Here is a 15,893-nt window from a genome sequence, read left to right as displayed (position 1 = left end):
TTGAAAAAAGATAATTATTTAACATTACTTGTTAAAAAAATTATAAGTTGTAAATGGTAAGAAATTATTATCTTAATAATATTTGTAAATGAGCAAGTTTTCAACTCTAGAGTGGCTTATGTAACTGAGATAGCATTTTGGACTCGTTCGTTGACGACAGAGATCAAATCAACAATGTCTATATCCTCTCATATTTTTTGCTTTTGTCCGGCTACTTCTTGATCTCGTCTAGAGGAAGGTGCATATAAATTGAATTGTGATGGTAGTTTTTTCGAAGACTCTGGCAAGATTAGTTTTTGTTGTCTTAGGAATAGTGAACACTACGAGTAAAATGTTGAATATCGTTAGATTTTTCGTTGGGTTTAGTGTCGCACGTTAGCGGAGGATTTACTATTGAATTTTTTATTTTTGACGGTAAATTTGTCATCGATAATCAGATCGAAAACAGGAAAATAGGTACGAAATTTAGCATCGAAGAAAAATAATTACCATAGTGGCTTACAAGATGCCAGTTGCATTAGCCAGTTTATTTGTTTATCAGAAGATGCATATTAAATCCGATTAGTAAGTAAGGTGCTTGCTGTGTGGTTTGGTTTGGTTTTGTTATTTAGAAGAAAGTCATTCGATCCAATCATTTATTAAAACTGTGATTCAGTTTGGTTCCTTTTTTTTTTACCAAGACCAACCAAATCAATTCAAATTAACTGAAATCAGTTTAGTTTAGTTCGGTTTGTTAAGTTTTTTTAAACAAAAATCCGTCATACTATTTTACAGAGTCATGAATTTTCCTATTCTAGTTGAGAGGCCTATCACTAAGAAGAGACTATGGAATATGTCAGGGAATATCAGAGGATTCCCAGAGAAGAGCAAGCTAAAGAAGAGGCTCAGTAGGACCAGCCTCCCTTGCCTCAAGGACACTATTTTTTGCCTCAGGAGTATTGGCAGTAGCTCACATACTCCATTGAGCAGATGAGGATGACATAGGATAGCCGCTAGGAGTAGCTTACTTCCACCCTAGATCAAATGAGGGCAACACAGGATACTTAGCGCCATGAGCTTTCTCAGCTGAGACATGACTATGGGCGTCTGAGAGGACCGTATGGACCGCAGCCTGAGGAGAGAGACCCCCACCGTGGCAACTAAGGTGGCTTAGTCCCTTATTCACTTCCTATTTCCTTCCATTGTTATTATGTTATATTCCTATTTTATGCTGTTTTGCTTAAGTATTTGCATGATCTTTAGTGATTTCAATTCCTAGGTTCTAGTTTAAATTCTGTTATTTGTTTTAGTTTGAAAAAGATGTTTCATGTGTTACTCACTCAGCTTGAAAAATCAAAAGAAAAAGAAGAAGTGATGTATTACATGAGAAACCGAGTCTATATTTAAGAGTAGTCTTATTTCCTTAAATGTGATGGTGTTACCTGTAACTTTGAATGCATGATATGAACGGTGCATATTTGAATTTGAATTAAAGGATGTTGATGCATGAGGAATATGAATTTAGAGAAGTATTATGAATTCTCTGAATTAAACAAGAAATTAATCCTTGAAGCCAAAGAAACAAAAAATAAAAAGCAAGGCCCAAGGCTCTGAGCATCAATGGCTAGGAAGGTTAAGAATGATCAAAAGCTCAAAGAGTTATTTTTCTAGCTATATGCTTGTGGTGTGAATGTGTCAAGTAATCCTTGAGACAAAGCACAAAGAGTTGAGACCAAGTGCAATTACAGAGTATGTCAAATGCTTTAAGCACCACTGTCTGGGAGCAATTGAAAGAAAAATCAGAACTCAAAAGAGTTTCCCAGTTAAGTGCTTGTGGTGATTTTATGTCAAGTTTGAGATAAAACATTTAAAGTCACGGCTAGGCTCAAGGTGCAAAGCACCAAGGAAAAGAGAATAAAAGAAAATTGTCGTGTTCAAGGATTAATCCAAAGTAAAAAGGCTAGAGAATTCATAATATTATCCAGATTATAATTTCGAATGACATTGACATTCCTAAAATTCAAAGGACAGTGAGATGCCGAATCTATTCAAGGTTTCAGTGTTGTTTACCCCACTTTGAGACAGACAAGAGCTTAATGGAGCACTCAACTCATGCAAATTCATATCTTGAGTTTATATTAGTTTTGGTTGCTTGAGGACAAGCAACAATTCAAGTTTGGTGTTGTCATGCGTGAGCATTTTTCTTATCTTTTCCTAGTAAATTTGTATTTGAATTTGTTAAGTTTACTCAAGATTTAAGTACTTTAAGCCACTATGGATGCTACTTTGAGGTGTGTGCAATTTAGTTTATTTCAGGTAGCATTCAGATGGATTTGACAGAGTTTTAGAAGGAAGAAATAGAACCGTAGCAACCCCAGAATAAACCCCGATTTTGTTTTGCCTTGGTGGTGCCAAACTTGGGATTTTCCAAGTTTGGCGCCATGATTACCATAATCTCCAAGATTCTATTGCCTTGGTGGCGCCAAACTTGGGATTTTCTAAGTTTGTGATGACAAGTCATCTTATGCTAGTTTCACAAGCATTTTTCACTTGATTCAATAGGTTTTATACACTTTCTTGCACAATAAGTAAGTATTTGGATTGAGATTTCATGTATTCCTAAGTCAATTGAACATGGTTGTTTATGTTCTTTTTTATGAGTTTTTATGCTAATTTTTTCTTGATGATATGCATGATGCAAACACCTTGTGATTATAACCAACTTTGATGCAATTGTTTGCTTGATTTTAGGTGAAAAAGAAGCAAGAAAGAAAAAGAAGAAGCAAGCAATGTAGTGTTTGAAGAAGAGAGGGAGATGCAACGTTGGTGGCAACACTGATCCACCAACGTTGTAGGCAACGTTCTTGAAGGAAAAATGTGGGTGCCAACGTTGAGGGCAACGTTGGTGAACCAACGTTGCTTTAAACATGGAATTGGAAAATTTTGCAAAACTGCTGGTGCTAGCGTTGGAGGGAACGTTGGAGGTCCAACGTTACCTCCAACATCTTCGATGGTTTTCAAAAGCTGGGCCAGAGAAATTTTGGGCGACGCATATGTGTTGATGACACGTACACGTGGATATGTAAAGCACGCACACGCATGAACTACGCGCACGCGTAGGATGGCAAAATTCACCATCAACGCATACGCGTCGGTCACGCGTGCGCGTTACAGAACGAACGTTGGAGGCCCAACGTTGTCTCTAACATCCGCGACGAGCAATCCAAAATTGGATTTGAAAAATTTCCATCGATGCGTACGCGTGGATTCATATTTTGGCCAGACACACCAACGCGTGAGTGACGCACACGCGCAAAACGCCATTTTGACGCGTACACGTAGGCGACGCGCACACGTGGGTGGAAAAATGTTGTTGCACCAACGTTGAGTCAAACGTTGGCGCCAACGCTTATTCCCTTGAAAAGCCTCTCTCAACGCCAACATTTGACTCAACGTTTTCTTGCAAACGTTGAGGCCAATGTGGACACCAGCAGTGATAGAATTTAGCAACCTTGCATGATCAAAAATGTGAATTGCCAATTACCCTTTTCAACATCACTGAGACTCACTCTTGCTTGCTTCAACAAGGCCCAATCCAAGGATTTGAAGACTGTTCCGAGGGTTACCTGAAACTGTAGGCCGATCTCGGATGAGATCTTCTGTTCTGGTCGGAGATGACGTGTCCGGCTGGCTGGTGACGGCCGGAGCTGTTGTGTCCGACTTGTTGGACTGGCTTCACTTCTGATCCGTGGTCACCAGAGGGTGGGGGTACCTGCAAGAGACTCCGATGCTTAAGTTAGCATGGGTATTAAGCAGGTTTATTGTAGAATCAGAGTATGAGTTATACCTGCGTGCTCCAGTGTATTTATAGTGGTTGTAGAGTGACCTTTCTAGGTAAGATAAGTTAGTTATCTTATCTTATCTTTATCTTTGAGTTGAGGTCAGCTTATCTTCAAGGGAACCGCCCTTATCTCTATAGGCTTGGACGGCCTGTGGATTTGGGTCGTGTTCCTCTATTTGGGCCCTTTATTGGGCTTTCTTGTCGATTTCGCCGACCTCTTTTGAGAAGAGGTCGGATAGCCTGACCTAAAGAGGTCGGTCGCTTTGTTACTGAACATCTCGGGTCGGATAGCTCGACCCAGGGTGTGAACAGTGCCCCTGCTTGAGCTCGGTCTTCTGCTTTGAGGTCCAGTCCTTGACTTCGATCTTTCTCTAGTGAAGTCGAACTCGAGCATTTTGTTGATTCCTTTCTTTATAGAACCTCTTTTGAATGTAGAACGCCTTCCTCTAAGAGCGGGCACTTTTATATCAGCGCTTTGTTCTTGGGAACGTGCGAGGGTTTAATACCTTCATTAATTGATATTAATTGCCCCGTTTCCCTTGGCTTTATTTTGAATTTTTGCAATCAAAAAACGGTTTCTCTTCTTTGTCTTTCTTCATAACTTCTCCCTTTACTTTCTCACTTTTGTTTTCGCCTGCATTTTGCTTTTCTTGCGTTGCAGCATCATTTGGTGATTCTGGGTGATTCCATTTTTCCCTCTTCAATCTCCTTCGAAGCTTCTTTCTTCATTCAGGTTGGTGTTTCTTCCTTTCTCTTTTCCACGTCATTTTCTTGTATGATATTTGAGAAAGTTTTGATTTTGGAGAAAGTTTGGATCTTTTTGCTTCTGCCGCGCCTGATTGTTGTTGTAATGTGTGTTCTGGGAGTTTCTTCGTCTTTTGCATGATCCTTTTCGCCTTTCCCATTGTTTGATGCTTTTAGGGCTTTTGCATGTTATCACCGTTTTCTGTTTTGATGATGGTTTTGTTTGATTCTGAGAAAGGTTGCACCTTTGACGATTTCCGCTTGGCATGTTTGATGTTGGCGATGCTTTTTGCTGATAGACTGTAAAAAGATAAACGCTTTGATGACCTTTTATGTTTTATCTTTCTCCTACGAAAATGTTTGCTGTTTGAAATCTTCTTTTCTTGTTTGAGAGATGCCGGGACGTAAGCTGTGGATTTTTCCTGAAACCTTGTTTTATTACTGCCTCCAAAGGATGCCCCAGGACTTTGGTTTGAGTCTTGGGGTTTTCCTTTTCTGTTTGTTCTTCTAGTCGAGTTATTTTGCCCCTCGTCCGAGATGTTTTTTGGTAATCCCATTTTTTTTCTTATTGTAGGATTAGTTTGCCTCATGTCTTCTCGCAATGACATTGTAGAGATGTCTTCTAAAGTTCCCGAGGGGATGTCTGATTGGCTGGACTCCCTTGTCTTGATGTGTGTCTCTGTGGTGGACGCTGATTTTTGTGTAGAGCTGAGGAAACATCATAGGATTTGTGGTAGCAGCGCCCGGGAGAGGGATTATGAGCTTGTAGCGCTCAATTCTGATGAGAGGGTTTGTTTTCCTACTTCGGTCGAGGGGGAGCGTCCTTTTTTCTATGCCTATGAATATTTCTTCAGCCAGTTGGATATTACCTTTTCTTTTACTGCTTTCGAAACCGATTTGTTGTGGTCTTGTAATATTGCCCCATCCTAGCTTCATCCGAATTCCTGGGGTTTTATCAAGATTTTTCAGCTGCTTTGCCAAGAGTTAGGCATAACACCTTCTCAAACTCTTTTCCTCTATCTTTTTGTTTCTGCCAAGCCTGGAGGGTCTTCCAAAAAGAAAGCGTCCTGGGTTTCTTTCAGGTCGGCCCAAGGGCATAAAGTTTTTCCCATGTATGATGAGTCTTTTAAAGATTTTAAGAATTATTTCTTTCGAGTCTGTGCTGTTGAGGGAGCCCGCCCCTTTTTTCTTGATGAAAATGATGAGCCTGCCTTTCCTCTAGAATGGCAAAAGAATGTGAGAGTGTCTCACTATACCTAGGAGATGTTTGATGAGGTTGAACGAGCTTTTGTAGTTGTTCTTGAAGATTTATGGGAGAAACCACCCCATCTTGATACAAAAAAGTTTTTGAGTGACCCGTCTTTGGTTCGAACTGTTTTAGGTACTGTCCGACTTGTTTATATACTTGCTTTTTAGTTTTACTTCTTCTTTTTGTGATTGTAACCCATTGCTGTGGTCGATTCTGTATTTTCAGAGATGTCGAAAAAAAATGATTCTATGAAAGCCTACAAGAAGGCAAAGAAGGCTGCAGCTGCTCAAAATATCTCGGCCAAGGTGGCGGGAGAGGGATCTTCCCAAGTTCCGGTGATACCGCCTGTGCCGAGTTCTCCTAGCCCGAGGAGGGTAATTCCCATTCCTAGGGTTCGCCTGGCCGAGCCTCCGCAGTCTTCCGCTGCTACTTCTGGTGCCCCTCCCAACAAGAAAAAAAACAATTGAGCCTTTCAACCTTGATGCCCCTGATTTTGACACGGTCGAGTTTGTAGATCAGGAGATCGGTCCATATGGTGTCCTTCCTATGGATGATGTATCACTTCTTCGTCATTTGGACTTTATAACTCGGAGTAGTATAAAAATGGCCCATATGGGAGCTACCTTGTACCGAACTGCTCAAAATCTTCCTCTCCATGCCACCAAAGCCTTCATAGAGGAGGCAAAACAGGAATTCGACCGGATGAAGGGCTTGAAAGAGAAGCTTGAGGTGAAAGTAGCCAAACTGGAGAAGGATCTGGAGAACGAAAAGGCTAGTTCTCTTGCTCTGGCGGCTTCTGTGAGATTGGCCGAGGACACTGCGTTGAGGCATAAAGATAGTTATGTCACGTCTTATCGGGAGGTGATACGTCTGAGGGAGGAGTTGGAGTCTACCTGAGTTGACTATTCCGAGCTCCAAGGTCACCTTGTCGGCAGTGTAAACGCTGCTTATGATAATTTGAAGGAGCAAGTTCAAGTTCTCGCTCCTGAGGTTGATCTTACTCTTTTTAGCTTGGACAATATTGTGAGGGATGGTAAGATTGTTCCCGACAACCAAGATGATGATGATGTCGAACCTCCCTCTGCGCCTACAGCTAAAGTGTCGACCTCTATAGTTCCTCCTGCTGGGATTGCTCGTCCAGAATTAGATCCTGATTGTCAAATTCTAAATAGGGACGATGGTACGGTGGATGCAGTGCCTCTCCAAACTCGCCCTCCTTCACCCCAGACTGATGCTACCGAGAAGGCTCCCGATCTTAACTAATTTTTCTTGGATGTTTGTGTAGATAGCCCGACTTGTGGGCTTTTTAAACTCTTTATTTCTGTAATTTGAATATTTCGCTGATTGTTGATACTCCTTTTGGTTGCTTGTTTAGCAACTTTTTATTTTGAAAAAACAACAAGTAGCTTTCAAGCTTTGGGCCTGATCTTGAAGCTTGTTTATGCTTGTTTGCACTTGTTTTTGGAACCTTTCTAGGTTTTGAGAATGCCGAAGCCTTGTTGCTCGGCCTCTTTGGATTGCTTTGTACTTATTGCTTGTAGCTTGGATCCTTTGCGGATGTATGGATCCAACTCGTGTTTCGGTTTTCTGGCTCTTACTTGTATTTATTTCTGGCCATCTGTAACCGATTTCTTTATGTTGGTCCTCTTTCCAGTTATTTTTGTAGTCCTCTTTTTCGGACCTTTGTCAAGTCTCTTTCAGGGATTACTTTTATAACTTGTTTGTTGTAAGAGACCGACTTCTTTATGTCGATCTCTTCTAAGTTATTTTGTAATCCTCTTACTTGGACCTTTGTCAGGTCTCTTTCAGGGATTACTTTTTTAACTTGTTTGTTGTAGGAGACCGACTTCTTTATGTCGATCTCTTCTAAGTTATTTTGTAATCCTCTTTCTTGGACGTTTGTCAGGTCTCTTTCAGGGATTACTTTTATAACTTGTTTTTCGTAGGAGACCGGCTTCTTTATGTCGATCTCTTCTAAGTTATTTTGTAATCCTCTTTCTTGGACCTTTGTCAGGTCTCTTTCAGGGATTACTTTTATAACTTGTTTGTTGTAGGAGACCGACTTCTTTATGTCGATCTCTTCTAAGTTATTTTGTAATCCTCTTTCTTGGACCTTTGTCAGGTCTCTTTCAGGGATTACTTTCATAACTTGTTTTTCGTAGGAGACCGACTTCTTTATGTCGATCTCTTCTAAGTTATTTTGTAATCCTCTTTCTTGGACCTTTGTCAGGTCTCTTTCAGGGATTACTTTTATAACTTGTTTTTCATAGGAGACCGACTTCTTTATGTCGATCTCTCCTAAGTTATAGCAATTCCTCTTTTATAGGGTTGGCCAGACCTCTTTCCAGGGATTTGCTGATAACTTGGGTTGACTTGGTCCGACTTCTCAACGTCGGCCAGTCTTTAAGTTATTATTTAGCAATCCATAAGACCTCGTCAGGTTCTTTTTTCAGATCACTTTTGATAACTTCTTGCATTATTCTGTGTTCATCTTTGCTGATTTGTAGAAGGTGGTTTCTGTCTTTCTTTGGTTGACCTTTAGATGAATTGCGTTTTCATCTTTATTGGTCTTTTATCGTGATCGTGCAGTGAATCTGTTTTTCACTTTCTGCCAATCTGTTGCTTTATAATCGGACGATGAATGCTTTAGATTAATGCGTCTTGAGAATTTGTAGAATATCTAAAATATATTTTATTCAAAAGAAAGTGAAAATATATACATGTTGGAGTTTTTCATCCTTTTAAGTCGGATAATATCTGGATCTCAACTTGGTGTCTCATTAAAAAACCTTTTCAGGAAAAAGAGTGCATCCTATGATGAGATCTTTTACCTTCTCTAGCTATAGTACCTTCTTAGGTTGCAGGCGTGCCACGATCTGGGAAGCTCTCGTCCATCGAGTTCGGACAGTCTGTAGTAGCCCTTCCCAAGTACTTCTATTACTCGGTAGGGTCCTTTCCAGTTTGCTGCCAACTTTTCTTCTCCGGGTCGAGTTGTTCCAATATCATTTTGGATTAGGATGAGATCATTCTCCGCAAACCCTCTTGGCACTACTTTTTGATTATATCTTGAAGCCATTCGGTGCTTTAGCGCTTCTTCCCTGATCCGAGCTCTTTCTTGGATTTCCGGAAGTAGGTCGAGTTCTTCTCTTTGAAGTTGAGAGTTGGCTTCTTCATTGTAGTGGACTACTCTAGGCGACCCTTCCTCGACCTCTACTGGGATTATTGCCTCCACTCCGTACGCTAATCGGAACGGTGATTCGTTTGTGGTGGAATGTGCCGTAGTTCGATATGCCCATAGGACCTGTGGAAGTTCTTCAGCCCAAGCTCCCTTCGCATCTTGCAGTCTCCGTTTCAACCCAGCCAATATGACTTTGTTGGCAGCTTCGGCTTGCCCATTGGCTTGAGGATGTTCGATGGACATGAACTGGTGCTTTATGTTCAAGTCGGCTACTAATTTCCTGAAGCCTGCATCTGTGAATTGAGTGCCATTGTCTGTGGTGATGGAGTATGGAACCCCGAACCTCGTGACAATGTTCCTATATAGGAATTTCTGGCTTCTTTGAGCAGTGGCGTTGGCTAGGGGCTCTACCTCAATCCACTTTGTGAAATAATCTACTCCGACTATAAGGAATTTGACTTGTCCTGATCCCTGGGGAAAGGGTCCGAGAAGATCGAGTCCCCATTTTGCAAATGGCCAAGGCAAAGTTACGCTGATGAGCTCTTCTGGCGGGGCAATGTGAAAGTTGGCATGTTTCTGGCATGGGGGACATGTCTTTACAAATTCTGTAGCTTCCTTTTGTAGAGTTGGCCAGTAAAATCCCGCCCGAAGTACCTTTTTGGTGAGAGCTTGTGCCCCGAGATGATTGCCACAAATGCCGCTGTGTACTTCCTCTAAAACTTCCCTTGTGTTAGAGGTCGGCACACATTTTAACAATGGTATTGAAATCCCTCTTTTGTATAGGGTGTTGTTTATGATGGTGTAGTACTGAGCCTCCAGTTTTAACCTCTTTGCTTCCTTCTCATTTGTGGGGAGTGTTTCTTTTTTGAGGTAATTAATTATGGGGGTCATCCATCCTTGATCCTAACTTGTTATAGCTAGGACTTTTTCTGCTTCCAAAATTGACGGGTTCTGTAGCATTTCCTGGATGAGGCTTCTATTGTTGCCCCCTGGTTTGGTGCTGGCAAGCTTTGAGAGTGCATCAGCTCGGACATTTTGTTCGCAGGGTATGTGGCAGATCTTATATTCCCTGAGTTGTCCGAGCTGTTCCTTGGTTATATCCAAATACTTTTTCATGGTGGGATCTTTGGCTTGGTAACTCCCTGTTATCTGTGAGGTGACTACTTGTGAGTCGCTGAAGATGTTGAGTTTTTGAGCTCCAACTTTCCTAGCCAGTTTCAAACCAGCTAGTAACGCTTCATATTCTGCCTGGTTGTTTGAGGCTGGGAACCCAAATTTGAGAAAAAGCTCAACTTGGGTTCCTTGGTTGCTTTCTATTATCACACCTGTGCCACTTCCAGTCTTATTTGAAGACCCGTCCATGTAGAGATTCTATTCTGTGGGGGTTTCTAGGGTATCTATGAATTCTACAATGAAGTCGGCCAAGTATTGTGATTTGATGGCTATCCGAGCTTCATATTGGAGGTCAAACTCGGATAACTCAACTGCCCATTGTAAAATTCTGCCTGCTAGATCTGTTTTCTGCAGTATCCCTTTAATGGGCTGGTCGGTCCGGACCTTAATGGTGTGAGCCTGGAAGTACGGGCGTAGTCATCGAGATGTTAGTATGAGAGCATAGGCAAACTTTTCTATTTTTTGGTAGTTCATCTCGGATCCCTGCAGCGCTTTACTAATGAAGTATACAGGTTGTTGCCCTTTGTCGTCCTCTTGAACTAGTGCTGAGGCTACTGCCCGACTTCCTACCGCAAGGTACAATACGAGTGGTTCTTCCTTTTGTGGTTGAGTTAGGATAGGTGGTCGTCCCAGGAAACTTTTGAAATCCTGGAAGGCTTGCTCGCATTCCATTGTCCATTCGAAGTTCTTTCCTTTCCTTAGAGTGGCATAGAAAGGAAGGGATCTTATCGCTGATCCCGCTAGGAACCTGGACAAGGCTGCCAACCTCCCGTTGAGTTGTTGTACTTCTTTGACACAAGTTGGGCTTTTCATGTTTAGTATGGCCTGGCATTTATCCAGATTTGCCTCAATTCCTCTTTGTGTGAGCATAAAACCCAAGAACTTGCCTGCTTCTACTGCAAAAGTGCATTTTGCGGGATTGAGGCGCATGTCATGCTTCTTTATAGTGTCGAACATTTGGGCCAGGTCGGACAATAATATCTCTTCACTTTGTGTCATTATTAACATGTCATCCACGTAGACTTCCATGATCTTTTCGATATGATCTGAAAAGACTTTATTCATTAGCCTTTGATACGTAGCTCCCGCATTCTTGAGACCGAAAGGCATTACAATGTAGCAGTAATTTGCTTTTGGCGTCAAAAACGAGGTCTTTTCTTGATCTGGTGGATACATGGGAATTTGGTTGTATCCGGAATATGCATCCATAAACGAGAGGTATCTATATCCGGATGAAGCATCTACCAGAGCGTCGATACTTGGGAGTGGGTAAGGATCTTTTGGGCAGGCTTTGTTGAGGTCAGTGTAGTCGGTGCACATTCGCCATTTCCCATTTGATTTTTTCACCAAGACGACGTTAGCTAGCCATAGTGGGTACTTGACTTCTCTTATGAATTCTGCCTCCAGTAGTGCTTGTACCTATTCTTCCACAGCTTGGGATCGTTCTGGCCCAAGTTTTCTTCGTCTCTGCTGTACCGGCCGAGATCCTGGATAGACCGCCAACTTGAAACTCATTAGCTTGGGGTCTGTGCCTGTCATGTCTGCAGCTTTCCATACGAAGAGATCGACATTATCTCGTAAGAACTGTACTAGTAATTCTTTTGCGTCTCCCTTCAGGATCGTGCCAATATTAGTTGTTTTGTCCGAGGTATCCCCGATCTGAACTTTCTCTATTTCTCCTTCGAGTTGTGGACGGAGTTCTTCACGTCTCTGAACTCCACCGAGCTCAATTGTATGGAACTCTTCTCCTCTGCCTCTGAGGTTTAGACTTTCGTTATAACAGCGGCGTGCCATATTTTGATCTGCTTTTATTGTAGCTATCCCTTCTGTAGTTGGGAATTTCATGCATAGATGTGGAGTTGAGACTATTGCGTCGAGTTGATTTAGTGTTATCCGACCTATTAGGGCATTGTAGGCTGAACTCACGTCGACCATGATGTAGTCTATCTTGAGTGTTCTGGATTGGTTCCCTTTTCCAAAGGTTGTATGTAGTGACACGTATCCCAGCGGTTGTACTGGGGTGTCTCCCAGTCCGAACAGGCTGTTAGGGTATGCTCTAAGCTCCTTTTTCTTCTAAGCCGAGCTTGTCGAAGGCAGTTTTGAATAAGATGTCGGCGGAGCTCCCTTGGTCTATTAATGTGCGGTGAAACCGATCTAGTTTTCCTTCTCTCACTAATTTTTCTATGATGTTTTTTAAGTCGAAGCATTCGTTGGTGGAATGCCCTCGGACTCGGTGATATTCACAGTATTCATTTTGATTTTCTCCTCCTCTTTTACCTTTGAGTGGTCGAGCTGGGGGTATCTTTTCCGTGTGGCAGACTTCCTTGTAGACATCTACCAGGGATACCCTAAGAGGGGGTGTAATTATGATATTTTTTAATTTTCTCCCCTTGTCGATCTTCCTTCTTTTTGGATTCTTTATCTTTGTCTCGGTAGGAGAATCCGGATTTTGAGGTTTCTCCCAACCGAGAGTTTTCTTCCTTGTTGATATATTTTTTCGCTCGCTCCTGCACCTTATCCAGAGACGTGGGATATTTCTTCGATATAGATTGGCTGAAAGGTCCCTCTCGTAGGCCATTGATGAGGCCCATGATGGTGGCCTCTGTTGGCAAGCTTTGTATGTCTAGGCATGTTTTGTTGAATCTCTCCATGTAGTTGCGAAGACTTTCCCGATCTCCTTGCCTGATTTCTAGTAGACTGGGGGCTGCTTGGCCTTGTCTTTTTGGATGGAGAATCTGGCCAGGAATTTTTTAGCTAGGTCATCAAAGCTTGAGATGGACTTAGGAGGTAAGTTGTCGAACCATCTAATTGCTGTCTTCGTGAGGGTCATTGGAAAAGCTTTACAGTGAACTGCGTCCGAGGCGTCGGTAAGGTACATTCTGCTTCTGAAGTTGCTGAGGTGATGGTTGGGATCTATAGTGCCATCATACGGAGTCATATCCGGGAGTTTGAAGTCCTTAGAAATTTTAGTTTTCATGATGTCCCTAGTGAATGGATCTTGATCTTTGCGTGAATTGTCCTCAGGGGTGGTCCGGGTAGCCTTTACTTTGAGATCGGCTTCGAGTTGTAGGATTTTATCTTCTAGCTCTCGACGTCTCCTTTCCTCTCTTTGTAGATCCTTGCCAACTTCTCGTTGATGCTGGCTTTCTTTTTCAAGTTGCTTTAGACGATCTTGAAGCGCTTCTATTACTCCCGGATGTGATGAGTTTTTGTCTCCGTTAGATTCCGGAGTATCTTTTGGTGTAGCGTCCGCGTTTTTGTGCGGCATTTTGTCCTCTAGATCTGAATCATGGTCGTTGTCATGGTCGTCCGCCATAATGATGGAATGACTTTCAGGTTCCCCGGCAATGGCGCCAATGTTCCGAGGGTTACCAAAAACTGTAGGCCAATCTCGGATGTGATCTTCTGTTCTGGTCGGAGATGACGTGTCCGGCTGGCTGGTGACGGCCGGAGCTATTGTGTCTGACTTGTTGGACTGGCTTCACTTCTGATCCGTGGTCACCGGAGGGTGGGGGGTACCTGCAAGAGACTCTGATGCTTAAGTTAGCACGGGTATTAAGCAGGTTTATTGTAGAATCAGAGTATGAGTTATACCTGGGTGCTCCAGTGTATTTATAGTGGTTGTAGAGTGACCTTTCTAGATAAGATAAGTTAGTTATCTTATCTTATCTTTATCTTTGAGTTGAGGTCAGCTTATCTTCAAGGGAACCGCCCTTATCTCTATAGGTTTGGACGGCCTGTGGATTTGGGTCGTGTTCCTCTATTTGGGCCCTTTATTGGGCTTTCCTGTTGATTTGGCCGACCTCTTTTGTGAAGAGGTCGGATAGCCTGACCTAAAGAGGTCGGTCGCTTTGTTACTGAACATCTCGGGTCGGATAGCTTGACCCAGGGTGTGAACAAAGACCAATTTGAAAAGTGTATAAATAGAAAAAAAATTGATTTAGAAGCGAGGTTAGCTAGTAGAGATTGGCTGTAGAGTTAGTGAACAGATCTGAGATTCTGCATTTTCTTTTTTTTTTTTTGTATTTCTTTTACACTTCTCTGTAACTTCCTGTTTTCTGGTACTAGAGCAATGATGAACTAAACCCCAATTTTATTAGGGGGAGGAGCTCTATTGTAATTCCAATGAATCAATGAAATTCTTCTTCTTCTCAATTCAATTGTGTAGCTATTGGGTATCTTCTGTTTTGATTTTGAGTTATTCACTCCGGAAGGGGGTTTAATTCAGTGAATGCTTGTGTGAGACTCGGAAGGGGAATCACTTGCATTAGAATTGGAGCTCTATCCTTAACTACTCTCTTGATCAACACTATTCGGGAGGAACTGAGATCCTGAGAGTTAGTGTGGCTTATGGATGAGAGATATGCACTTAACCTCTTCTCATGACAATTGGTTCAAGGAATTGCAAGATTGATTGTGATTAGAGAGATTGGATTGCCAAGGAATTGGGATCCAATCAATTTCAATCCGCCATAGATCTACTAAATGATTGAAAAAGGAGTTGGGACCAATTTGATTCATGAAGGATTACAATATCTCCAATCCCTGATGAATCACTTTATTTGAATTTTCTTCACCTTAGAGTTCTCTGATTTACTGCAGTTTACATTCTGTTTTGATTCTCAGCACCCAAATCCCTTTATTAGTCATGCAATTTAAGTTTCCTGGCTATTTAGATTCTGCAATTTAAATTTCTTGCACTTTAAGATTCAGTTATTTACTTTTCTTGCAATTTAAGTTTCAGCTCTTTTAATTTCTTTCACTTTAAGTTTCAGCGATTTAGCTTCCTGCAATTTACTCTTCTGTCAGTTTACATTCTGCATTTTAGCTTTCCTGCAATTTACTTTATGTTTGATCAAATTTCACTCAAATCATCAACTGTCTGCTTAACTAAATTCATCACCCAACTAAAATTGCTCAATCAATCTTCCTGTGGGATCGACCTCACTTTTGTGAGTTTTACTACTTGATGCGGCCCGGTACACTTGCCGGTGAGTATGTGTGGAATCGATTTTCCCTCATCAGTTTGCCGCCAGGATGAAGGAGAAGCATATAATCATCACGGTCATAGTGGCATCAAACTTGGCTCAACCCAAGTCTGCCGCTAGCCTTAAAGAATTTGATGGTCCCTACGTCCTTCAAGAGTAGCTCGAAGATCTCTTAATTATTTTGGATTAAAATTTATTTTATTTTGCAATAGGAAAAGATATTATTTTAGTTGTAAAAAATATATTTTACATTAATTAGGATTTGATATAAAAGGAAAAAGATTCAGCCCTTTGGGCGCTCTTCTCTCTTAGGCACCTCATTCTACACTTTACAATTTTTAGAACCCTAGTTTTCTCTTTGAGTCATGAGCAACTAAACCTCCACTGTTAAGGTTCGAAGCTCTGTTTATTCTATAGATTAATACTACTACTCTTCTATTTTAATTAATGTATTGATTTTTGTTTCAAGAATTTGTTTTCGTTCTTCATCTTAAGGATTTGGGTAGATTGAAAGAATAACTCTTATTCTAATTGTTTTCTTGTTAAATCTTGGAAAAGTAATTTACTTGAACAACAACTTGAAAACAATTTCTCCTAAATCACTAATTATCTGGACTTAACGGGATACATGACATCTAATCCTCTTATATTTAGGTAATTAAGATTTTTGTAGTAGATAAACTAGAATTGAACTTAACCCTCTAATTGAACTTAAGTGACCAAGAAATTGGCGGTTAACTA

This window comes from Arachis ipaensis, chromosome B09 (genome assembly GCF_000816755.2).
Source record: "Arachis ipaensis cultivar K30076 chromosome B09, Araip1.1, whole genome shotgun sequence".
NCBI classification, from domain to species: Eukaryota; Viridiplantae; Streptophyta; class Magnoliopsida; order Fabales; family Fabaceae; genus Arachis; species Arachis ipaensis.
The sequence above is the reverse complement of the archived record's forward strand: the minus strand, read 5'-3'. Positions refer to the sequence as shown.